The 27,320-nt window shown below is 36.6% G+C and overlaps 1 protein-coding gene across 8 annotated transcripts in view; it reads left to right on the top strand.

The window, feature by feature from the left end:
- Positions 1–27,320, top strand: part of LOC119799535 (microtubule-associated protein 4-like) — a 153,030-nt gene that overhangs the window by 26,424 nt on the left and 99,286 nt on the right. The window lies entirely within an intron of this gene.

Raw genomic sequence — 27,320 nt, 5'->3', positions numbered from 1 at the left:
TTTCTAATTTTAACCAAGTGAAAATAAAACTGACCAGCTCTGCTCGCTAAGGAGCTGTTTGTCCAACTGAGTTGTTCTTATACTAGAGTGGTGGCAGCGCTGAGTCAGTTCTAGAACAAATATAGCAAAATAAAAAAAAATATATATAAAGTAATATAAAATAGTGCCCCATAGACTTGATTTGTACATTTTTAAATGCGAAAAACAGGATTTTAGGGTGTGTCGCACTTTAAGCTCAGGTAATAATCTCACCCCCTAAGGGTGGACGTGTCTGAATAGATTTCAATGGTATAAAACTGTTCAGAGAACATCTAATATTTAAGATCTGCTTCAAAATCAGTAGGTTTTCTTTTAAGAATAAAAAAAGACTTTAAACACAATCTAGAATAAACTCTGGTTATTTGCAGGTTAAACATGTCTTTGCAGCGGAGGAGTGAGCGTTGGGGTCAATGACAGTTCAGACATGACTGATAATAAAAACAAAGCAAAACTGAAAGGACTGAACCTCACAATGTCAGCTCCGTTATCTCTGCACTTTGTATCCTCTGGTTTTCATTTTTATTTCCACATATCGACTGAAGCGGTGATCTCCCAAAGACGTCGGACTTTAAGATGAATTTATTCTTTTAAAAAAAGGAGACGAAGACAAAGATCAGATAACGTTTTTTATGAAGGCAGCTGAGCCTCGTTTGCTAATGCAGACCAGCTTAGCTGCTGGCTTAATGATGCAGAACCCATCCTCTGCTGCTTTTAGAGCTTCTTATCAATCACTGTTTTTATTTTATGTATAATTGATGCTGTTTACACAGGACTCCTTTACTTATTTATTACGCTGAGAGGCAGAGAGCTGAATGCATGTGGATTTACTGCTCCTATAAAATATAAAACAGGGAATTTTCTGGATCATTTGCCAGGTGATAAAACAATATTTTACTGCTATATGAAGCTTTGAGATGCATATATATATATATATAGTTTTTTATATTTTTAATTTTTGAGAACAAAGTTGTAACATCAGAATAGAGTCATAATGATTGAATAAAAGCTTAATGATATGAGAGTAAACTTTTCATAGTATGAGATAAGTCAGTTTAATAGTTTAATGGATTTATGAGCAAATATCAAAGCCTCAGGCTGAACCCAGGCTATTTAACTCAAAGCTGCTCTTAGTTTGCTTCTTCTTTAATCTCGATAAATAGCATTATTTCCTGGATGTTAATATATATAGAACCTTTATTCTCCTTATGTTAGGACTTTATTCTTGTAATATTTTTGTAAAATTCAGCTTGATTAAAAGCAGAACTCACAAATACTCACAGGAAAACAGGCAATAAGTGTTACAATATAAATCTAATATAAGGATTATGTTGATTTTGTTAGCAAACAAAGTTTTATTAAAAAAAATATTTAAAAAGTCGCACTACTACCAAGAATCCACAGTTTCATTCAATAATATTTCAGTATAAATAGATCAATAAACCAAAAACCTTCACAACCAATTTATCAGTAAACTCAAAATCTCAATATATATCTGCAAAAAACAAACAAAAACATCCCTAATATCTGAAAGTCCATAGCTGTCCGTTCTTTTTTTGTTTTTAATAATAATGTCCAAACAGGAGTTCCATATGCTCCGAACCCAAAGTAAAATCCTGGAACCGTTTAAGTCCAAATTCCTTTCCAAAACGAAAAATCCAAACTGTAACCCCCCCCCCCCAAAAAAGAATAGAAGTAAGAGTGGTACCACCAAAAATCCCCAAAAAGAAAAATAAGGTCCAGATCTCACCGGAGCATCTTTCTTTCCCCTGGGCGGCGTCCTCTGGGTGCAAACTCCAATCAGTTTCCTTCATTAGATCTGCAGCGCTGGGACAATCTTCGGCTGAGTTTTATTCTTTCTTCCTTTATTTTTTGACTTGTTTTTAACAGAAAACCAGATAAAAACTCCCGCTGCACAGACCTGTCAGTGTGCGTCTTCCTCACCTGTCAAACCGCACGCGCCGACGCACACGCCCCTTTTTATTAAGACATTTCTCAACTCCAAAAAACCCAGCATATTAATCCCCATCATCATTTTTTAACCAGTGGAGATTTGAAATAATAATACCAAAGACATAACAGTTCTACAAGACAGTTTGTTATCGGCACACTTTAATGGACTTTATACAAAAAGAGAAAATAACATGGTGGTTATGTTACATTTTGACATTGTTGTCGTAACAGTACAACTTTAATCAAGTAATGCAATCCATCATCTGACAGGCTTGTCTACGGGCGAGAGGCGGGGTACAGTCGCCAGTCCATCGCAGAGCGACACAGAGACACAACCATTCACACCAACACCTAAGGAGAATTTAGAGAAGCCAATTAAACTAACAGTCATGTTTTTGGACTGTGGGAGGAAGCTGGAGTACCCAGAGAGAACCCATGCATGCTCACGGAGAACTTGCAAACTCCATGCAGAGAGAACCTGCTCCCCACTGCGCCACTGAGCATAATGCCATAGCATTCATCTGTGATGTTATGACATTATTCTTATAATTTTATTCTCATTATGTCATGACTTTAAGACTATTATCTACAACTTCGATTTTTTTAATGTTACGACTATTCTAATAATGTTACAACTATCCCTGTATTGTTGCAACATTATTCTAATAATAATGAGTTTATTCTTAGCAATATTACATTATTCTTGAATTTTAATGACTTTTTTTCTGGTAATGTCACCATTTCATGACTTTATTCCCATTAAGTTACGACTCCCATGATGTGATGATTGTTTATTTTTTGTAATATTAAAACTATTCTTGTATTATAATGACTTTACTGTGTTAGCATTTTAATATGGTGAGGGTATGGCCTTATATTCGCCATTTTACTTCTCTATTATTCTAATTTAACCACCTAATTCTGAAAATCTTACAAATTCCTTTTTGTAATGTTTTAACTTTATTTCAGTAATATTAGGGTTATTCTGGTACAGCTTTAATCTTATAATCTTGCACCTTTATTCTATTAAGATTACAAATTTTAATCTTGTGTTGTGATTTTATTTTCTTAATTTCCTCTTACTCTGGTAATGTTACGACTTTATTCTTGTAGACTTAAAATTAGGACTTTTTATTAACAATGTTGTGACTTTAATAATTTTTTCTGGTATTGTTATGAGTTTATTCTGATAAATTAGAACTTTAATTTTGTAATATTATGGCATTATTATCCTAGACTTAATATTATGACAATTTTTTAAATAATTTAAGATTTGAATCTTGTAAGGCAAGGCAAGGCAAATGTATTTATATAGCACAATTCAGTACAAAGACAATGCAAAGTGCTTTACATGATTAAAATATAGAAATCAAAGCAAATAGGAAAAAATAAAAAAAATAAAATAAAAAAATGCAGAGAGAAAAAAGAATATTAAAAACAGTTGGACTAAAGAAAATATGTTTTAGTTGTAGACCCAGTCCTCAGACTTTAGACTTAAAGAAGTTAAATCTGGATAAAATAATTGACAAATCTCTAATTCTGTTAGTTTGGCCCCTGTGGTCTGGTGTATATAATGTTGTGTCCACCTCTGTCGTCAGTTAGGGATTAGAGTGTGACCTCAGTGCGCGTATCTGTGCGTGCGTCTGCGCTGCTTTGCATTCCATCGCCATGTGTAAGGCCTCACATTTGCAACAATAGAGCAAAGAACCGCTCGGTTTGTGTGTGGAGGCGAGAACACAGGGACATACAGGGAGTCCATTCAGTCCCAGAGTGAGACAGAGCCGACATGGGTTAGGGAACACTACCTGTCTCTCTCCGCTAGCCTCTAATATTTCTCTAATGGCTTCCAGCAAGTGCTGAATTATAAAAACATGTCCTGAGAGGCTTGAGTAATTCTGTTACACACATAAAGACTGTTGGTCAAATGGCAAACATGGGCTCTTTGACGGAGCTCTGAACGGGGCCTCTGTGGGCTCCATTAAGGTACGTCTGTAGAGTAGAGCAGCAGACGCACATGTGGACGCAGGTATTACAGATATCCCAGGAGTAAAGAGAAGGAAGCCAGACTTAAGGCAAGGCAAGGCAAGGCAAATTTATTTGTAAAGCACAATTCAGTACAGAGACAATGCAAAGTGCTTTACATGATTTAAAATACAGGAAGATAAAACAGAATCAAAGCAAGTAGGAAAAAAAAAAAAAAAAAAAAAAAAAAAAAAAAAAAAAAAAAAAAAATCACTGGCTGCTCAGAACCAAGTCTGGACACAAACTACCAAGTCCTGCTTTAGCTGGCAGGGATGAGCGCCCAGCGGATCCTTCCAAATCATCATCATTACTAGGGATGCACCATATAATCGGCCCCCTATCGGTATCGGCCTTAAAACTGAATATCGGACATCGGCCACCCCACCGATATTTAACCTGATATTTGATCAGCTTCTGAGTTTCTAAAGTAAAAATAAATAAATACTACTTCTTCTTCTTCCTCAAAAACTTCTTTTTTACAGACTTAAAAACTTCTAAAGACGAGGGCAAATATATTGATACATTAAAATATCCCAATATCTTCATATGCTGATATATTGCCATTTAAAAACACCATATCAATCTCTTTTACTAATGAAATATTGCTATATGTCATCGTTATGCTACGAAATCCCCCAAAAATTCACGAAATGTTGCCATATTTTTATATGTTGAAATATTGACGCGGTATCGATCTATTTTACTAACAAAATCTCACAAGAATTTGCAAAATATCACGAGAGTTTGTAACAGAACGATGAAATTTCACGAGATTTTGAAAGTAAAATAGATCGATACCGCGTTTTTAAAAATCAATTTGATATCAGCATATGAAAATATATTAGAGTATATTATTTTTCAAAGTGTCAGAAATGGATAACAAAACTGCTATTTTCAATGACTACTTATTTTTGTCCAGCTTTAACATCGGAATTGGTATCGGTTATCGGCTACATGAGTTTTAAAATATCGGCATATCGGATATCGGCCAAAATCCCAATATCGTGCATCCCTACTTTCTGGGTCTGCTAATGCTAACCAAATATTTAACTTAACAGTTCTTTCAGCCCCTTTGCTTCCTTAAGGCCAATTTCTGCGACCATCAAATGCGACTCTGTGTGCGACCACACCCCCACGCAGAAGTTCAGCATCCGCCGTCGTGCAACTCAAAAAAATCCTGACTATGTGTCGGATGGTTGCGAACCCGCGCAGAGCTCAAGCGGAAGTGCGCAGATAAAAACCAGCTGTGATTGGTTCTTGGTTTGCCTTTCCGGCTGTCTGTGTGGTCGTCCTTCTCCATTCGGTGCCGGGGTGCGCCATTTTTAAAAACCGAAGAACAACTACAAAGGACAGCTACGATAAAAGGTTAATGGAGGAGATCTCAAATAGGCTCCCCCTTGTGCTTTGGCGTGAAACTGCTGTGCGTCCCTAGAATTTCCAGACTGACGGTGCAGAAGCATAGCAGCAAAACTGGTTTGCGACCCAAGCCACATTTGATGTGTGCTGTTGCAGAAGTTTAATCTGCTTCAAATATTTCCTCCCTTAGCCAGGTAGCTCTTGGTACGTCCTTTATTTCACAGGCAGTGAGGTAGATTGCAAATATAAATCTAAATATTCAGAGCGATGCAGCTATTAAACCAGCCATGTTTAAATATCTTATGGTTCTAGACCACTATTTCTACCAAATCATTTTACCTGACAGCCATCTTTATTTTCTATTTTTGCCCCAATCAGCAGATTTCCAGTGTAGTCCATTGTTCTCCTCTCCTGTTGGCTTGTCGACAGTGTTGAGGCCGTCCTGATTTAGTAACGCCTGATTAGAGAAGCAGTGCGGCGTGTTTCCCAACACATCCACTCAGAGCCATCCTAGCCCACTTGAGAGGTTTCCCATGTAGCCGTTAGCCACGAGGGAAACCAGCTAGCCCACTTGCATTATTTATTCAACCTAATTTAACAACTTCAATTATTTATTTAAGTTGTTGTTTCTCTTCTCCCCATAGATGTGGACATAGACGTGTTAGTGTGACCTAAACCACATCCATGTAGAGCTAACCCACTGGTTCATCCTCTTTAAGGCATCTTTAATTCACACACTCATCCAGAAACATGTATGCAGGCGTTAGCTGGTTGGTTGATGTGTTTTTTTCTCACAGTTGGCTGTTCAGTGACCCCACAACGCATCAGTTAGCTTCCTATTTTTGGCTCTTTCCTGTCTGACATCATCCCTAATGTTTAGGTGTCACCGCATCATCTGTTACCACGGTATAAACAGCTTCTAATGTCCTACTTTAAACTTGTAGAAAGACTTGAATTAGTTTAATCTAGATCTGCTTCACCAAGATTTAAAACACTGTGAACGCTGCATGACTTCAGGACTATAATTTAGCATTCATTTATATTATATTTTGGCTACATTTATTTACTTTTAGTACATTTAATGACTTAATTCATCATTTTAAATGCTTTTTTAATTAGTTAATTGTAGATGTAATCGTTTCATTGTGTTTTGGGAGTTATATAAATTATAATTGGCTAACTTTATTGATTTCACACTGGAGAAATTTATCTCTGCATTTCACCCCTCCCCTTGGGGAGCAGTGGGCTGCCATTGTGACCCAGAGTGGCAGTCAGTGGGAGTGGGGCTCAAACTCCAGGCCAAATGCCCTGACCACTAGACCACTAGACTAGGGATGCACGATATAATCGGCCCCCTATCGGTATCGGCCTTAAAACTGAATATCGGACATCGGCCACCCCACCGATATTTAACCCGATATTTGATCAGCTTCTGAGTTTCTACTACTTCTTCCTAAAAAACGTCTTTTTTACAGACTTAAAAACTTCTAAAGACGAGGGAAAAAATATTGATACATTAAAATATCCCAATATCTTCATATGCTGATATATTGCCATTTAAAAACACCATATCAATCTCTTTTACTAATGAAATATTGCTATATGTCATCGTTATGCTACGAAATCCCCCGAAAATTCACAAAATGTTGCCATATTTTTATATGTTGATATATTGACTCGGTATCGATCTATTTTACTAACAAAATCTCACAAGAATTTGCAAAATATCACGAGAGTTTGTAACAGAACGATGAAATTTCACGAGATTTTGAAAGTAAAATAGATCGATACCGCGTTTTTAAAAATCAATTTGATATCAGCATATGAAAATATATTTGAGTATATTATTTTTCAAAGTGTCAGAAATGGATAACAAAACTGCTATTTTCAATGACTACTTATTTTTGTCCAGCTTTAACATAGAGATCGATATCGGTTATCGGCTACATGAGTTTTAAAATATCGGATATCGGCCAAAATCCCAATATCGTGCATCCGTAATAAATAAATAAGTCTGTATTTTTGGCCCTACTATAGAAATATCTGGATCAACATTAAACTTTTATTTTGAAAAGCAATCAAGCATGCATGCAGTTTGGATGCAGGCAGGATCTTTGGATCCATTGCTTTTGTTAGTTTTGATGAAACCTGTTTCACCATGAGCAAAGATGACAGCATCATCTGTGTACATGACGATGAAGCAACTCCAACAAACTAATAGCAAATCATTGATATAAATGATGAAAAGAACGACCGTCACTGAGAATTGAGGTTTTCCAGTTAGTATTTGCAAAGCGTGGCAGTTCTAACTATCTAGTGGGATTTGATCACAGTAATAAAAGCTTTGGAGAAATGAAAGTGCTCTTAAACCTGCACTAAAAAAGCATAAAGGCTTCTGGTGGCTTCTGTCATCGTCCTGGTAGTCGCAGAGCCTGATGGAGGACATGCCACGAACGCCGGTGCGTTCGTCAGTCTCTGGGTGTGTCTGGGAATACGCTCACCGACGCTGCCTGGGCTTTAAACGAGGAAATGATCCCTGCTAAAAAGCTGCAGTCTCACTTTTCCTCTTGATCTAAAATGATCTTTGAGTTTCAGAGAGAAAACATGCAATCTTTAAATGAATGAAATGATAATTCAGAGCCTTCTTCTAACATCCTGCAGTGGCATTTGTGCTTGAGATGATTAAAATAATGTCCGTTCCTCTGCAGCCATGTAGCCGCAGCTAACCGTTACTAATAATAATAAAAATGTAACATTGGAGAAATTTACCTCTGCATTTAACCCATCTCCATTTAATCCAGGTTTTCTTTTTTTTACATAAAGCAGTGAAATTCCCAAACTAGGAATTTGCCCGGAGGCCTGGGTGTGATCTCACTTTCAATTAGCCGCTGTGCCAGACTGATTTGAATAAAACGCCTGAAGTGGAAATGAGATGAAAAAAGCTGCACTGGGGACATATTTCCCTCTTTCACACAGTTCTAGCTTTAAATAGAGCGTAGGATTCATGCAGGTGGGTGTGTGCGCTCCGGGACACAATGAAGCTCCTCTGTTTTAGGGGTTTCGATGAACTGGCCTGGAAGGAATTTCACTGATAGCATCTGTTAGATCTGTGCAGCAGCGGCATATAGACGATTAGGGGACAAACGGACACACCTTCCCCTTATTTAGACCTGAAATAGTCAATAAAGTCCATCCTGATGGGAGGCAGACGCCTTTCCAGGCCCTCATGTTCACCTAAAAACAAGTTGACACCATCAACACTGGTCTGCTGCCGCCTGTATGGTCTGATCCTGCTATCGTGGTTTTAAATCTTGATAACGGGGCGGCCATGTTGGAGGAAAGTGTATGGAGTAAATCTCGGCGCATAACTGCTTCAGGCAAGAACATGTTTTGTGAATGCAAACTGGGGGAAAATAGATGCAATCCTTAAAAAAAAAAAAAAACTTTGAAAAATGTTTTATTTAAAAAAGAATTGGGAAGTAACTTTGCTGATTTCATAGACTTATTATTTTTTTCCAGGCTTAATATTTGTTTATATAGAATATTTTAAAAGATGTTAAGTTGAATTTTTTTTTATTTCAGTTTCACAAATTGCATTTTTTTCCACATTCCAGAGATCCCGTTGTCTTCACTTCTGGGGGGCGGGCTTTACTATGGAGTGAGGAGCAAAGACTTATTTCTATTGGTCCACATGGACAGTAGCAGATAGGGGTGTAAATCACATCCATCATGGCGATTCGATTCAGTATCAATTTCCTGACCCAACGATTCGATTATTTTCGATACTCAAGAATAGGGCTGCAACTAACGATTATTTTAAAAATCGATGAATCGGACGATTATTTTTTCGATTAATCGATGAATCGGACAAAAAATATTTTTTATATTAACCTCTTTATTCCAAAATAAACATTATAGACAGAACAAACAAGCACACAAGTACAGGTTTCTCATTAACTGTACTGGTGCAATATGAAAAATAAATGTTTCTGTTAAAACTACGCAAACTTACATGAGAAATGTAGCTGTACATCCACAAAATATAGGGTACTTTGTTTCATAAAGCGCAAAAAAAGACATTTTTGTTTTTAAAAGCCCCTAAGGGGTTCAAACAATAGGTCCCCCCATTTCAACAAATGAGTTTTTTTTAGACTAGAAGAGTTCTGCCTTTTAAGACAGGATATAAGTATAGCAGTTAAAGTTGCTACTTGAGAAAATACTGAACCATAGAGATAAAAATAGCCCTGTGATTCAAATTATAAATTGTATTTGGAATAAAAATGAGAGAACTAGGGGTGCTAAAAAACACATCCTCCAAAGACAGATATTTACATGGGAATGTGGCAGATAATTAATTGACATATTACTGATCTTGCTGGATTTTTATTCTGCTTTACTTCTATAAATTGCAGGATCATCTTTACTTTATCTTTGCCAGAAGATTTAAACTTTAAAAGCCTTGCCCTCATAATTTGCAAGTTAATTTATTTATAAAGTAAATATAAACGCTGCTTAAGCTAATTCAAATGAAATTAAAAGTAAAATAAGTAGCCAACCTTATCACTGTCTGTAACCTACTAACACGGTAAGGAAAGCATCAGATGAGCTACCTGAGAAACTAACGTTACGTTTCCCCCACTTTAAAACCAAACAAACATGGTGGTTCCGTGCCATGTTAATTTCTTTTGAAAAAAGTTGCATGTTATCACTTTTTTCGCTTTACAAAGCGCAGGCTATTTTAATTATTGTGATCAATTTGCGCCGTCAATCCCGGTGCATGCGCGCTTCATTTGCAGTCTGGACGCTGAGGCTCTGAATGAGAGGGACTCCTGCGGGAAAACGCGGTTGGGGTGGGGGAGGCGCCCCACGGCAGAGTAGGAACATGCATGCTTTCACGTAAGAGTCTCCAAAAGCCGCCAGTGACACCGAAAAAAGTCGCCAGATTTGTCGCTAGTCGCTTTTTTGAAAAACATTCGCTGGAGGGGTCTGAAAAGTCGCGGAGTTGGCAACACTGCACCTGCGGCGCTGACTCGCTCTGCCGTATTTTTTTTTCTTCCTCTTTCAGTCAAGAGGCAGTGATGACGGCGCGGCGGATGACGCAATAATCGCGCGACACAACTAATCGATGATGAAATTCGTTGCCAACGCTTTTAAAAGTCGATTTTTATCGATTTTATCGATTCGTTGTTGCAGCCCTACTCAAGAATACACCACGATTCGATTTGATTAATCGGTTATTTATTTATTTTTTATTATTATTATTTTTTTTACACCTTACAGGCTAAACAAAGTTTCAAGTTTGAAATAAGTCAATGAAAGCTGTAATATCATTATGCATTTTCTTTAGAAACAACAGCAAATAACAGAAGTAGAAAAGTTGCATCAAAAAATCCTGCACAATATCAGTGTAATGAGTTCAATGCAATACCTCGGCTCCAGAGAAACTGTCCAACATATTTTTTTAGAATGTAATAAATATACTCAGGAAAGAGAGATGTTGTGTAGAGAGTTAGACAGGAATAAAAATAAACTAGATATAAGGGAATTGTTTCACAGGTCATCTGGGGATGTAGTTTTTGGTAGTATTTTTAATTTTCTAAGAAGAACGGGTATTTTAGGGAGAATATAATAGTTTTTCTGGTCCATACTCCATTCTGGAAGGTGGCGGTAATGCACCTATAAGTTGTTTGCCAACCGCCATTAAAAAAAAGAAGAAGAAGAAGAAGAAGGTTTCAGAGAATCGACGTCACCGCCCCCTTGAGAGACGCTCCGCTGCACCTCTCCCAGATTGTAGCTGACCGCAAACAGTGCCGCAGACAGGAGGCCGGCTTGTTTTGTTTTTATGACCGAAATTGTGGAAAACAACTCGTGAAGTTCGACCCGCTAGAAGAGCGAGGTGCGCGAGAACGCTGGGAGCCTTTTTCCACCTGGATCTCCGCTCTCTTTGGCCCTCATGTCCCTCCGTCGTCGGACTAAACTCGCCCCCACTTCCTCACCGCCTCGGCCGTATCTAGACCAACAGCGTGTAGCACAGACCACGCTTCAATACTGAGCATAATTTGAAAATGTCTGCATCAAGCTCACTGCAACACACTGCTGTAAGAGTATAACCAGGAAGCGCGGTAGGAGGGCAAAATAGGTTTAGCGCCACCGCAGCACGGGAGGGAGAATTACGCCCAGGAGCAAATGGATAAAAATAGACCGGAGGAAAAAAAAAAACATGAATCGATTCTCTTGCAGACGTGTCGATGCATCGGATCGTCGGCTTTTGGATCGATGCGTCGATACAAAACGATTATTATTTACACCCGTAGTAGCAGAACGTGTTTATTGGTCAAAGTCTGTGTCAAGAACAAGACGTTTTAATCAGGTTTGAAATAAAGAGAATTAATTTATGAGTTAGAATCTAATAATCTATGAAGGCCACAGAAAAGTTTGAATCATGTACAAGAAATGTTAATTTAATTTCTGAATAAAAAACAGATATTTGTGGATTAGAATCAGAAATTTAAGAGTATAAATAACAGATTTAACAAATTAAAAATGTACAAAAACGAGTTACAAGTTTTAAGAATGTAAATAACAATTTTTGAGAACGAAGAACAGATTTAGGAGAAAAAATCTGAAAATTTAGTAAGATAAAATTAGATTCAGAAATTATGCAGTGTTAATCAGAAATATAATTTAAACAAATTTGTGAGTACGAAGCACAATTTTTAGTAGAAATGAAAGGTTTATATTCTAGTAAACTAGCCCCACCCACCAGCGGCCAAAATAATTTTTGCCTGTGAGTTGGTCTAGCCTAAATCAATGCCCCAGGCCCTAAATCTGATGGACCAATCACAACGCAGAGATGTGGTTTGAATGTCTGGACAGTGTTGCCAACTCAGCGACTTTGTCGCTATATTTAGCGACTTTTCAGACCCCTCCAGCGACTATTTTTCAAAAAACCAACTAGCGACAAATCTGGCGAATTTTTACGGTGTCACTGGCGGCTTTTGGAGACTCTTACGTGAAAGCTTGTATCACTCCTACTAGGGGTGTGCAAAATAATCGTCATGACGATGCATCGTGATTCTAATTTTCGTGATCGACTACATCGATTCTTGACGCCAAGTATTGATTATTAATTAGAAAAAAATAATATAAATAAAATTGCATGAATGGTTGGCGAACATCAGCCAAAAACAAGTGTAATACAACTTCCAGTCCAGTAGATGTCGCTGCGGATGTGTTGACACACGCTGCCTTGTGTCACAAGCATTTCCGGCCGCGGGATACTGCGCAGAGGCATTCGAAAACAAAACACAGAGGAGATTGAGAAACTTTGTCCAGCTCCATCACATTTCAAATCTGATGTTTGGAAGCATTTTGGTTTTAAAAACAAAGGTAAAAATGAAGTTGATATATTGTTACAGTAATATTTGTTTTCATGGCAACACCTCCAAAAGTCATTTCAAAAATACAGCTACGTATGAATGCATCGCAATAATTCAAGAATCGTGATGAATCGTGATTCGAATCGAATCGTGACTTCTTTGGCAATACCCACCCCTAGTTCCTACTCTTGTCCTCCAGCGGTAGCTGTTGCCGTGGGGCGCCTCCCCCATCCCAACCCCGTTCTCCCACAGGAGTCCCTCTCAGCGCTGCAGTCAGAGCCGCAGGATGTTTACCCTCAGCGTCCAGACTGCAAATGAAGCGCGCATGCGCCGGGATTGACGGCGCAAATTGATCACGCGGTGCCGCTCCGCCCTGACTTACATTTAAGGCGGGAGCGAGCGGGATGTGAATGTAAAATGTTATTTAATCTAAAATAAATAAGTAAATTTGAAATATTTTATCTTAAATAAATAACAGCATTTGATTCACACAGCCACAGTCAGTCACTTAATCACCTTGTCTATTGTGTTTTCCTCTCTAAGATTAACATTGATCTGCTGGTGAGAATCATTATGTCTCAGTCTAAACTGTACAGTCAAAAATAGAGAAAAGAGTGGGCTCTATTATAGTAGTAATAGTAACACTATTATATAGTGTTTTTACTCACTTTTTGTCTTTCTGTAACGACATTATTTCTCCCACAGCATCAATAACATGCACATCACTTCCTGCTGCAGATTATGCAAATTAGGTGATGACGTCATTTAGCGACTTTTAGCACAGCCAATAGCTACTTTCCTTACTGAGGAGTTGGCAACACTGTGTCTGGTTGCAAAGTGGGCGGAGTTTTGAGGGCATGAAGACAAAGCTGCAAAATGCTGTTGGGAACAGTAGTGGTTCTAGATTCTTACAGCTGATCTGATATGCATGGATCAGATGACAACAAAGAACAAACACAAATCTTTTATTTATTGTTGGTTGCAGCTTTAATTTAGAGATTTAGACCCCTGGAAATATTTTTATGTCTGTTTGACTGGTCTGTTTCAGTCGGACCTAAAAGCAAAGTAAAGAGTATCTGCTTGGCGTAGGATCTCTGAATCCCCAGATTTACCTCCATATCTGTACATAGACTGAGAGACACTTGGTCAATAAAACATTTCACTGTCAGACATGAGCGAGGCTCCTGGCCTTTTAGGTGCTCCTACATCTTCATGCAGCGCCACTCGTGCAGTTAGTGAGAGCTGAGGGTTACCAGAGGATACTTTAATGACGAAGCTCCTCGGCGTGACAGGATGCAGGATCCCCCTGGGGGTGAAGGAGGTAAAGGTGTGATTTACAGGCTGAGGACAAGGGTCAGGTTGCAGAGTGTCTCTACGACTTCCTGCTTCTTGTAAAGGGGAGGAGTCGTGGCGGTAAGGTGACACAGCACAGTCTGATATCTTATCTGAGATCATTTATTCAGTGTTGTTGGATTAAAGGGATGATATTTTCCCGAGGCAAACATTAGAGCAGGTCTGGATGCCTTGTGGTGTTTAGAGCAGGTTTGTTTTTTTTGCTGACTTGGAGTGAAATCGATCTATTGATGTTTTTGCGTTTCCATTGCTGAGTTGGAGGTTTGATCAGCCGGGGTTTAGAAGAGCAGCGAAATGATGACGGATACAGACAGAACTATTCTGTTTGTTTTGCATTACTGTGGAAGTCTCTATATATTTGTCCTTTTAATAAAATGAAACATAAAATAAACATTTTCTTGCTTAGATATTTTTTTTTTGTGAAATACTAAAATTTATGAAAATAAAAGCAATAAAGGTGCATGCAGGACTCTTCTGGCTTATCTATGGTTCTCTGTACAAATATGTTTGTCCCTCAACAATCAGACAAAACATATATAACTGGGATTCTTGCAACATTTGTCTGTTCTTTTGTTTTTTCTCCAACAAAAGCTCGTTTCTTACTACGGCTGAAACAAGCAAATTATTTCATGATTGAAACAATCATCAAATAATTTGTTAATCAGCTCCTATCGTTACCTGAAGTATGACTCCCCATCACTAAGGGGTGGACCTGTTTTTTCGGTTCAATTTGGATGTTTTCTAAGCATAATAAGACTTTTCAGGGTTTGTACGGGTGCTGGAAATCCTTGAAAATGCTTGCATTTTGACGTTGTGTTGAAAAGTGCTTATATTTCGGATGAAATGCTTGAAATTGTAACTATTTCTTTCGCAACAAATACCTATCTAACTGAATCATGTTTTTATTACATGGAGAAATAAAATGTTGGAGAGCCCGAAAATGAAACCTGCTCGCTTATGTGTGACTGCGATCTGCCAGTCTATTTCCATGTGTGACTCCGCCCCCATGAAACCACTACTGCACCATGCAGGGAGGTTGTCGTTTCAATGAACGTTGGCTGGAAGATGAAAAATACAAATTATGGATTAAACGGTTACAAACCCCACGAGTTGCCTCTTGTAAAGTCTGCAAAACATGAGTTTGGCGAGGCGGCCGCCTTTGTTAATGAAAGTATATTGTCTGTCAGGTCCAGTGTGTTTTTAAGGACAACATAAAAAGAGAAACAGGCCAGGGCTGAAAGTCCCTGGTCAGCTGTCTCTGCACATCAGACAGATAGAAGAAGCAGAACAAAGAACGAAGGGAAACAGCCTCAAACACACACAGTCCATGAGCAACCGCTCTGATCAAACAGTCCTCACAGGACGGACGAGACGGACTGGACACACTTCTCTCACTTTATTTCTATAGCACCAGTTCACAACACGTCAATTCAAGGCTCTTTGCATAGACGACTCAACCAGGTTATATAGTCAGATTAGTCCAAAGTTTCTATCTAAGGAAAACCAGCTGATTGCAACATTTTATTCAAGTTGCTTGACATGGTCCACCCCTATAGAGACAGTAGATACATACATTTTGTCATTGACTCTATGGCAAACACATACACCAAGCCTGCATGCGGCAACAGTGGAGAGAAAAACTCACTTTTAACAGAACAAAAACCATCAGTAGAACCAGGCTGGGTATGTGTTGCATTCTGCTGAGGCCGACTGGGATTCAAAGAGACAGAAGCAGACAAAAAATATATCATAGAAGCGCTGAACTATAAATACTTCCCATGTTACAAAAGGTAAAGTTAAAAGGTAGCTGTGTCTCAGGAAAAACAGTTAGGTAGATGAAATCTTAGACGGTTTAATGTCCAACTGATAAGAAAGCACATAGAGCTAGGTTTTAAACTAAGAAATACTGCAGAGTGGGAGATTAGAGACAGAATGAAACAGAATGATGAAAGTGGTCCCCATGTCCTCCAGCAGCCTAAGTCTATAGCAGCATAACTATAGAGATGGCTCAGGATAGGAAAACTTTATTTGTTAATTTTGTCAGTATTTTATATATTTTCAGCACTACATAATTAATTTATGATAATTTACTACTTTTTCATTTTAGTATATTCTAAAAAAGTATATATAGCAAGAACATCCGGATAAAAGAGAAATCTCCTGTTCTAGAAAATGGCCGCTTGTCATTTAATCATTAGTCGATCCACAAGATCAAATCAACCTTAGATTAGTTGGCTAACCAATAAATTACTTTTCTAGAGGAAGATTGAAGTATACTTACTTGAGTTGCTGGTTACTTTACTTTCCCATTTGCTAACTAGGAAGTGTTTGTTTTTTTTCCATGTATTTGAGTTTCTAGGAACATAAAGTCTGTTACTAGTTGGTTGGAGGGAATTGCCTCATTTCCAGTAGATGTCTCAAAAGGAATTGGAGGAAAATCCAGTTTTAAATGGATTGTTTTCTTGTGAACATCGATTAAGTTACTTTGATTTCCAAGTTCTAAAGAAACAAAGAATTATCCCAAAGAATGATACTGCCACTGCCATACTTCACAAAGCAGGTATTGTTATCAGATTTGTTTTGGTCTCGTCTGACTGGTAGATCCATGTTATTGCAAGTCATTGCTGCTTCTTGGAACGGTTCGCAGACCTGGGTTAATCCCCCCTTCATATTAATAAACGTTTGATCAGTACGGAGGAATATTTTTTTTTTAGTATTTCTCAGTCAGGAGTCTGACTCATCCTGATGGTAACAGGAGAAGCCTGTAGCAACAACCGTTCAAGCAGCAACACGAGCCAGCCCCGTTTATGTCTGACACACTTGGTCCCAGAGGACACAGCAACCGCCAACATTGACAGGAAGTGTCCCACCTCTCAGGTCATTGCTTCTCCTCAGGCTGAAGGCCAGTTCGTCCTAATGTTACTGTGGAGCTGCGCAGTCGTAAGAAAGACAAACTGCTCCAGAGTCTATAGAGGATAGGGTTCCTAGATAGTCTAGAAAAAAAAAAGATATATAGTTTCCCTACTTTTCTACATCTGGATGAAAACAATAAAATGTTTAAATATTCAGACTTTTCCTTATTTTTTCTTATCTGTAAAGCAAAATCTATTTTTTTCATTTCAAGATATTGACTTTTTATTTTTTGGGAATATTTTATATTTTTTCGTATTTATTTATCGTACCCTTAAATAGATTCATGTCTAGTTGAACATGTTGGCCTAAATATGTTGGAATTTTACTATTAACTTAAAAATTGCTGTGATAAATAAAAATCTCATTATATATCAAAAACTATATTTCCTTTCTTATATTTTTCCACCCATGCCGGGCGCCATTTTTTCACCTGAGCAATGCATGCTGGGTAAATGCTGGGTTAGGTCTGACTGAAACCTACAGAGTAAACACACGAAGGCTAACGTTAGCAGAGCTGATTTTTATCGTATTGTTTGACTGTTATACATTTAGACAATGTCACACTGTGTCGCTGCCTCAAAATTTTCATGACTTTCATTATACTTTAGATACCCGTTAGCTAGCAAATGTGATCGGCATCTGAGCTCCTTTTTACTTTATTAGCTCGAGCTAACACCATTAGCAGAGGCTAACGTAAAATCAAAATCAAACTGGAAGATAATGAAAGACTCTTTAAAGTTACAGTGAGCCATCTTTCAGTTCTTGTAGCACATCTGATGCTAACCTGATGCTAACAGTAAACAGCCTCAGAAACTGGATTTCTTTGTAGCATAGCTCTCCATCAGGGTTAGCTTCTAGCAACAGCCGCGCTAACAGCAGCTTCTACTCTTCCTCTATTTGGTCCTCATCTTCATTGCTTCTTGTAATTTCTACATTATTGGTTTCAAAGCGCTCTTGTTCAAACTGTAAAGGTTTAATGTAACGTTTTGCTGTTTTGGGAGCTAGCGCTACAGGACCTAGCATACACCATTCCCTCAGAATGCTATCCATGTGACAGTATTTTATTTAAATGTATTAAAACTAAATGACTTACAGTCTAACTGTATTTTACTTTCATCAAGATGTAAATATTACTCAAATAAAGTCTATTTTTATGACCAAACATGGATCCCTTTAATAGTTTTCTGCTGCTACTAGTTTAACTGAACACATCTGAATTCCATCAAAATGTTTAATATCATCTTGGCCTCTATAATTTATTTTCTCCATTTTTATGTGTTTTTGGATGTTAGCAGTTTTCTGAAAAGATAAAAATTATAAAAAAAAAAAAAACCAAACGTAGAAGGAAGACAGAAGTGAAGTGTTTAGGATAAGATGGATTATATAAAGTCCAACTGGGTTAGATGCACCACAGATAAACCCCTAAGCTTCGGCTTGGATCAGTTTTAAGGTTGGATCTGTGGTTTTAAATTCGCCTCTGGTTTAAAAGTCAAGCAAAAAAAAGCAAACCTTGACAGAATAGAGGTCTTCAGATCCTACAAACTCTGTTTAAATGATCTTTATATTAAAATCCTTCAGTCCATGTTTTTTTTCCCATAATTTAGTGTTAGAAATCCTTAAGTAGAGCTGGTTTAACTGATCCAAAAATAATAAAAATAAAGAAGTGAGCTCCACTGTACAGCTGGACTGGAAGCCTAACTCGGCATCATGTTCAGTGTTGATTAATAAAACACACACGACATAAAACCCAGCTGGATAAATTATCTTTGGACTCAGATTTCCAGAAAAAAAAAAACCCATAAAAATTATAAAGCATGAACCTCTAAGATGAAAAAAAGGGGCAAGGATCCCTGGACCAGCTGGTAGTTCAGGTTTATTGATTTGATCCAATATGAGGACGATTTGGACTTTCAGTAACGGTCTATTATTAGTGATCTAGAAGAAGAGGAACAACAAAAAATGCTGAAAAGGAAGATTCAGTTAAATATGAGAAGTGAGAGTTGGATGAGGAAGTTTAGGTTTTCTGTATAATTTAATAATAAATACATTAATAAACTCTGATGCCATTCCTAGAGATCTTAGTTGTTAAGAATTTGGTGATACGATGTGTATCATGATCCATGCGTAACATTGGCTACGTTCACACAGCAGTCTGAAGTGACCAAAGATTTTTCTTTTTGCCCATATGCGACCTGTATCTGATCTTTTCATGGCAGCCTTAACAACACAGATCCTATTTTTTGTACCGATGGGATCCAGGCTACTTGGCTCTGTGGTCCTGAATCTGATACGAATCTGATCAAATGCAACCTGCGTCTGGACGGCCAGGTCGCTTTTATCCAACCTGAATCTCATTAATGCTCAAACAAAATGTCCTATCCTGCATCTTGCTACATAGAAATGGGAAGAAAAACAACAATTATGGTGGGCTTTTGTTTATTTTAAACTATCTTTAAAAGATTGAGTTTTTAAGCTTGGGAAAGATCGCTAAAAGTGCTCCAACACTACCATCCATGTTTACTTCTTAAACAAAGAGCACGCTTGCTTGTGACTTCATTGCGTCCTCTACTGTGCATGCGGGACACTTTAGCTTTATGAACGCAGTACACAAAGGAGATCACATACAACTCGCATATATTTGGAAATGTGAACGGCAACGCAAAAAAAAATCAGATTTCACAAAAAAATCGGAATTGAGCACGAAGGCCTGCAGTGTGAACGTAGTTATTAAGATTTACCGCGATGCATTAACAAATAGGATATATTAAGAAATACGATACGTTGACAAATGTGATATCTTAACAAATGTGATCCGTAAACAAATACGATACTTTAACAAATCTGATACGTTTACAAATCTGATACGTTAACAAATCTGATACATTAGCAAATCTGATACATTAGCAAATCTGATACGTTTACAAATCTGATACATTAGCAAATCTGATACGTTCAATATCTGATATGTTTACAAATCTGATACATTAGCAAATCTGATACGTTTACAAATGTGATACATTAGCAAATCTGATAGATTAGCAAATCTGATACGTTCGCAAATCTGATAAATTAGCAAATCTGATACGTTTACAAATCTGATACGTTAACAAGTCTGATACGTTAACAAATCTGATACGTTTACAAATCTGATACGTTAACAAATCTGATACGTTAACAAATCTGATACGTTAGCAAATCTGATACGTTTGCAAATCTGATACGTTTACAAATCTGATACGTTTACAAATCTGATATGTTTACAAATCTGATACATTAGCAAATCTGATACGTTTACAAATGTGATACATTAGCAAATCTGATAGATTAGCAAATCTGATACGTTCGCAAATCTGATAAATTAGCAAATCTGATACGTTTACAAATCTGATACGTTAACAAGTCTGATACGTTAACAAATCTGATACGTTTACAAATCTGATACGTTAACAAATCTGATACGTTTACAAATCTGATACATTAGCAAATCTGATAGATTAGCAAATCTGATACGTTCGCAAATCTGATAAATTAGCAAATCTGATACGTTAACAAATCTGATACGTTTACAAATCTGATACGTTAACAAATCTGATACGTTAACAAATCTGATACGTTTACAAATCTGATAGGTTTACAAATCTGATACGTTAACAAATCTGATTTGTTAACAAATCTGATACGTTTAATAAATCCAATACATTGTGGTCTTAATGATAATGTAGCTTTGGAAAACATCAGAAGATCTTGTTGTTGCTCTGCTGTAGACGGTTTAGAGCAGCTGGATCAGAGGCTATAATGAAAAGACGGTTTGCCTGTAAATGTTTTTACATTAGCATCCATTTTGTCACACTTAAAATCAAAACCAATATTTTAAATCAATACAAATTTCATCTAATGAAATATGATGTTTGACAGAAATATATATATTTTTTTTCACACCTAATAGTTCATAATTTATTCAGGATCTTTCAAATATATCTGCATTATCTTGTGATAAAAATTTTGTATAATTTGCACTATTATAAACATGTTCTAGAAACAAAACTTTAAGACTTAATAATAATGGATTTAAGATACGATATGCAGATTTATTATATAAGATGTATTACAGTAAATTTGGGAGCAAAGAGTTTTTTCCCATTTAAATGTTTTTTTTTTGTTTTTTTTATACAGTTTTCAGTAAAAAATGCTATTAATTATAATTGATAAATTACTGACCGTGTGTTTAACTGGATTCTAAATTAAAATGTGGTCCCAGTAGATTGAAGACGGGTCGGTCGGTCTGTGTGTAAATGTTACTCAGATCTTCTGCTGCTTTCTGTACCAGTCTGAGTTTATAAACAGAGCTCATTCAGAGACATTTCATTTACTGGTTTCCTGCAGGTAGAATCCCAAACATCATGCAGTGCAGACCTCAGGCTGTGGGATTTCCTGTAATCACAGCTCTGCTTCAGTGTCCATGTGGGGATATTAAAGCAGCCATCAGCTCTGATTGGTCAGAGAACGGCTCGTTGCTCCGCTCCTGATAATTCATGCATTTTGGTTTATTGGGATCCGACGTCTGGGCCTTCAGATCATCTCCATGACGACCGTCAGCCTCAGCTTTCAATTTCATTCTGTTCAGGGAGAAGGGATTTGTCTTCTTATGCGTTATGTCACTCGTATGCGTTGCGTCACCTTTTAACCTGACAGCTGCGGCCGACGGTAAGCTTATAGAAATCCACATTCACTCACCAAACCCTGAAGTTCAACTGTTTGCAAATATATGTTGTTAAGCAGTAAAACCTAAAGCCTCCTGGATGTTCGCTTCTCTGTTTCATCTTTATGCCTCCTGCAGATGTTGTGCTTTTTCTATTCGCCTGAACCTTTTACTAGACATGGTCCTCATTAAGGATCAATTATTACTAAAACTCTTAAGTACTCCTTATTGACTCCGTATTTTATCAACACATAAGGGTAAAAACTAAAGATGAGAGTAACTGGTTTATCTTTCAAACATTTTATATAAAATTTAAAATTTACCATTTAATGAAAACAAAATGATTCACACAGGATTTAAATAACTTTATATAGGACTGAAGAAAATGTTAAAATTGACTTTTTCCCTTTTTTAGATGTTTAGAATCAACATTTTAAACATTAAATTAAATTATTTTTTATTAAAAGTCACTAGATCAGATCCAAATCATTTGCATATTTAATAAAACTTTTATTTGGTTTGTAGGAGAAATAAATAAATATCAGCACTGGAAAGACTGAAAGGAATCATTATATTTAATATATTTTAAAATAAACTCACCTCTGAACCCCCCCCCCCCCCCCACCCCCCGCACATACAGTACTAACATTTTAAAGCTTAATTTAAAGTAAGAAGTGATTTAATGCGGTTTGTTAAATGTATGGAGTCAGAAATGGCTCAAAATGTTTAATTTATAAATCTTAGTTGAAACTGAGAAGATAAAAGTTGAAACAGAAAAAACAGAAGTTGATTTTTAATGTCAAATTTATACCTTTTATTATGTGAGAAACTAAAAAAGCAAACATAAAATAATTAAAAATTTAATCTAAATTAATTTTAGTGTTTTAATTACAGTTTTTCTTTATTTGTTGCAGTTTTTAAATTTTATATTTTCAGATTCAAATCAATTTTTTTCAATTTTTTATTCTTTTTAGTTTCAAATTCCTTTTTCAGTTTCAGGATTTTTTTTTTTTTTTTACATTTTCAAATAAATTTTTTTCACATTCAAATTTTCAATCTAACCCTTACCAGTGCGTACCCCACCCTAACCCAATGACACCTGAAGGGCCGGTTCTCCTCCCGCAGCAGTGAGAGTTAAAATACGATAATTTGATAAAATGCACTTGAAATAAGACAATTCAATTGTGTTTTCTTATTTTAAAGGTAAATTGTCCTGTTCCATTGGCAAAATGTCTCCCTTACCTTCTCAATCCAAGAACAAATACACTTATTTTAAGAAAAAACAGTGCATAAGAGTTATTTATACCACATCCCTGTTCAAAGCTACAATTTTAATTAAAATATTTCATTTTCTCTTTGTTTTGTTAACTTTTTATGTTCAAAACCTAATGTGTAGTCATAGAGGAACACAAGACCTTTACCTTGTACCTTTATAACATAAAAAAATATGGATATTTTAAGGCAAAAATTAATGTCAATGTAGTAAGAAACACCAACTTGCCTGAATATATTAAGAAAAATAACAAAAGTACTTTTATAAGAAATTCATGAAAAACATTCAGAGAGTGAAAGAAACACTTTTTTTGGTCCAACATAATCTTAGAGCCGTTAATGCTGATACTGGCACTTACATTTTTTGGATTATAAACCTCAACACAATTGTTAACTAGGTTTATTAACTCTTTACCTTTTACATATTTTTTCACTTAACTTTTTTTATATCAACTTAATTAATTTGACCAATCAGAGGCCTCCTGTCTGCAGTCACCTATTATTGTGGAGAGGTGCAGCAGAGTTTGGAAGGGGGAACATTTGTGTTCATTGTGACACACACAGGCGACCTGGTTTCTGAGTATAAATCAGCCTTTAGCCCTGAACCTAACCATTACCAGTGCACACCTCACCCTAACCCAGATGACACCTTAACCCTAAACCTATGGAAGAAAAACAGTCTCATTGGAATCTTTTTTTTAACGCCTAATTTTAAACACAGAGTTTTTTTAGACATTGAATTCCTTAAACCCAATTTTATTTGGTAAAAAGTTCACCAGAAAAAAATTCAGCTGCAGAAAATTCAGATGCAAAAAAATTCAGATGCAAAAAAATTCAGCTGCAGAAATTTCAGCTGCAAAAAAATTCAGATGCAAAAATTCAGATGCAAAAAAATTCAGCTGCAGAAAATTCAGCTGCAGAAGATTCAGATGCAAAAAAATTCAAATGCAAAAAAAATCAACTGCAGAAAATTCAGCTGCAAAAAAAATTCAGCTGCAAAAAAAATTCAGCTGCAAAAAAAATTCAGCTGCAAAAAAAATTCAGCTGCAAAAAAAATTCAGCTGCAAAAAAAATTCAGCTGCAAAAAAAATTCAGCTGCAAAAAAATTCAGCTGCAAAAATTCAGCTGCAGAAGATCCAGCCGCAAAGGGACCTTTTGGTGAACTCAAGCCAAAGCAATCTACACTCGATAGAGTCGAGCAGCTTCTAGCCAATGAAATTAGCTCATTTGGTCACGTGACACAATGGCTGCGCTCAGCACTGTTCCCGGCTGAATGAGGAATTATTTTTTGTTAAACAGATAGAATTACAAAACGTCAGTTAGCTACTAACAGAAAGCTATCAGTTTTTCCTCTTATCAGACTGGGTGAAACAACTGAGCCCATCACAGCTAGTACAGCACCCCTGTCTGTTTGCCGCCGCCATGTTGCCTCTGGCCGAAATGGAGAAGAAAAAAAGTTTGCCGCCGGCCGCTTCTTCCGGATCAAACCAAGATCCTTGGAAGAAAATTTGTTGTTAAAAAAATTCAGTGTTTAAAATTCGGTGTTTAAAAAAAAGACAGATTCCAATGAGACTGTTTTTCTTCCATATAAACCAGACTGACTGCAAGATAGCTGGTGAGGACCAGCAAATGTCCTCACTTTACTACAACTGGTCCTTCAAATAGTTATTTTCCTCGTGGTATCTGCTCGTCAAGTGATCATAGATGATCACTACTTTTCAAGGTGCATTTTGGGAAATTTCCAGTCCGCTACTTTTTCATCCACTACATTCAGACACTGGTTTAAAATGGTGTAATCAGCATATAGTGCCATATATAGTGATAAGGGTGGACATTGGGACACAGCCATGGTGAAATCTGAAATGTGGTCCTCACTCTGATGGCTTGACAGGTACACACACACACACCAACCTACTGAGCAGAAACCTTGGTGGTTTCCTTTATATATTGACTTCAGATCATAGCTATGTAGCCACGCTAAAGCTGTTAGCAGCAGGGGATTGGAACATGGACACCTGAGTTTGACTCCTACCTACAGTGTCCAGCTGGAGTCAAACAAAGGGAACAGAAAGCAGCACTAGTCCTGGGATAGAGTCCTCTTAGAGCCGTGTCTAATGAAAAGCTCTCCTCCTGCGGTCATGTAGGAAACCACAGGGCAAATAAAAGCAGCTGAACGCAGCAGAGACATCAGCCCTTCGCTTGCAGCCTGTTTCTTTTCGCACACAGGAAAACTGTGCAGCTGGCACACATTTGGTGCCGTAGTACACATGGAGACGAGGTGGGGCTAAATGTGGAAGCGGAGGCATTTTTTTATTTTTTTTTTCTCTCTGACCAGCATGGCTTTGTGGTGGAGGCAGCCGACACACCCTGAACTCTACATGCAGTTATTTCCAGCAGCCATGGCTCTGTTTGGGTGGGTTCTGTTTGGGTGGGTTTATTCATAGTTTCTTCCTATTGTTCACAAAGTAAACACTTTGGCTTAGGTAACATTTAATATGATTTATTTATGACATTAAAGGCTTACTCTAGTTTTTTGAATCTCAAAAAACAATAAAACACTCACCAAATTCTATTAACAAACTATATATATTTGTTTGTTTCTCAGCCTGTTTTTCTGTAGTAAGCCAACAAATCCAGCAGAGGGCAGCAAATACTTATTATTAGAACTTGGATTTTTTTTTAAATATATTTGCAGCCTTTTAAACATAGATGCTATCCATGAGCTTCTATTCTACTAGATCCACTTCTTTAAAACAAAGAATTTAAAAAGCAGAATTAACATAAAAGTGAGATCTTTAAAGCTCTAATGAGGTAAATTACACATTAAATTAAAGCTGTTAATTGTTAATTCTGCAGCCAGGAATGATCTAGCCAGTTTGGACCCCTGGTTTATAACGGTGTGCCGCCATCAGGTCTGGGCGGTTGATTTATTTGATTAATTAATTTTTTGGCAAAATTTGTGTTTTTTAATTCCACTAATGAACTCCTTGGTCTTCCTCAGCTCAGAGCAACATCAGTTCATCACTTTTTGTCCTGATAACGACTAGAGTAGATGACTGGCAGATTCACACACTTTGATTTATTGTTTGTAGTTTGGATGATTGAAATAAAAGGTAGGGATGCAGGATATAATCGGCCCCCTATCGGTATCGGCCTTAAAACTGAATATCGGACATCGGCCACCCCACCGATATTTAACCCGATCTTTGATCAGCTTCTGAGTTTCTAAAGTCTAAAAAAAAAAAAAAAAATACTACTTCTTCTTCTTCCTCAAAAACTTCTTTTTTACAGACTTAAAAACTTCTAAAGACGAGGGAAAAAATATTGATACATTAAAATATCCCAATATCTTCATATGCTGATATATTGCCATTTAAAAACACCATATCAATCTCTTTTACTAATGAAATATTGCTATATGTCATCGTTATGCTACGAAATAACCCAGAAAATTCACGAAATGTTGCCATATTTTTATATGTTGATATATTGACGCGGTATCGATCTATTTTACTAACAAAATCTCACAAGAATTTGCAAAATATCACGAGAGTTTGTAACAGAACGATGAAATTTCACCAGATTTTGAAAGTAAAATAGATCGATACCGCGTTTTAAAAAATCAATTTGATATCAGCATATGAAAATATATTTGAGTATATTATTTTTCAAAGTGTCAGAAATGGATAACAAAACTGCTATTTTCAATGACTACTTATTTTTGTCCAGCTTTAACATCGGTATCGATATCGGTTATCGGCTACATGAGTTTTAAAATATCGGCATATCGGATATCGGCCAAAATCCCAATATCGTGCATCCGTAATAAAAGGTCATTTTTTATAGTAATTTATGCAATTTTTCATTGTTTTTTAATACATTTTAAGGAAGGAAAAAAAATATCAATTGGATTTGATATGAAAACGTAATTTCATCCCTAGTTGCCATTTCTAAAGCCATGTTTGTTATCAGTTTATTTATGAAGTATTTTTAATGAATTATCAAGATAAAAAAAATCCGAAAATTCTTCTAAGTAATTTAGGACAGCAACTTTCGATCTCTGTAGATATTAGATAATCTTTTATATTATTTATTTCTATTTATCTAAGAAGAGATACTTTAAGTACATTAGCTTTTCTAAATGAAAACATTTATAGTCTTTAATTTGTATTTTTTAAGTGAAACACAAATGTCAAAAAAATGTAGAGAAAAAGTAAACTATTAAGATTTTTTATTTTAAATGTCAAATGTTTATATATTTCCATAGTTTGGTCTAAATTACTGCTATAGGCAGGTTATTCTTTCTGCAAACAGCACGTTTTAGAGTCTGTTCTGTT

The sequence above is a fragment of the Cyprinodon tularosa genome, unplaced genomic scaffold, assembly GCF_016077235.1.
Source record: "Cyprinodon tularosa strain WSP-4 unplaced genomic scaffold, ASM1607723v1 ctg660, whole genome shotgun sequence".
NCBI classification, from domain to species: Eukaryota; Metazoa; Chordata; class Actinopteri; order Cyprinodontiformes; family Cyprinodontidae; genus Cyprinodon; species Cyprinodon tularosa.
Note: the sequence above shows the minus strand (reverse complement) of the source record. Positions and strands in the feature narration are given on the sequence as shown.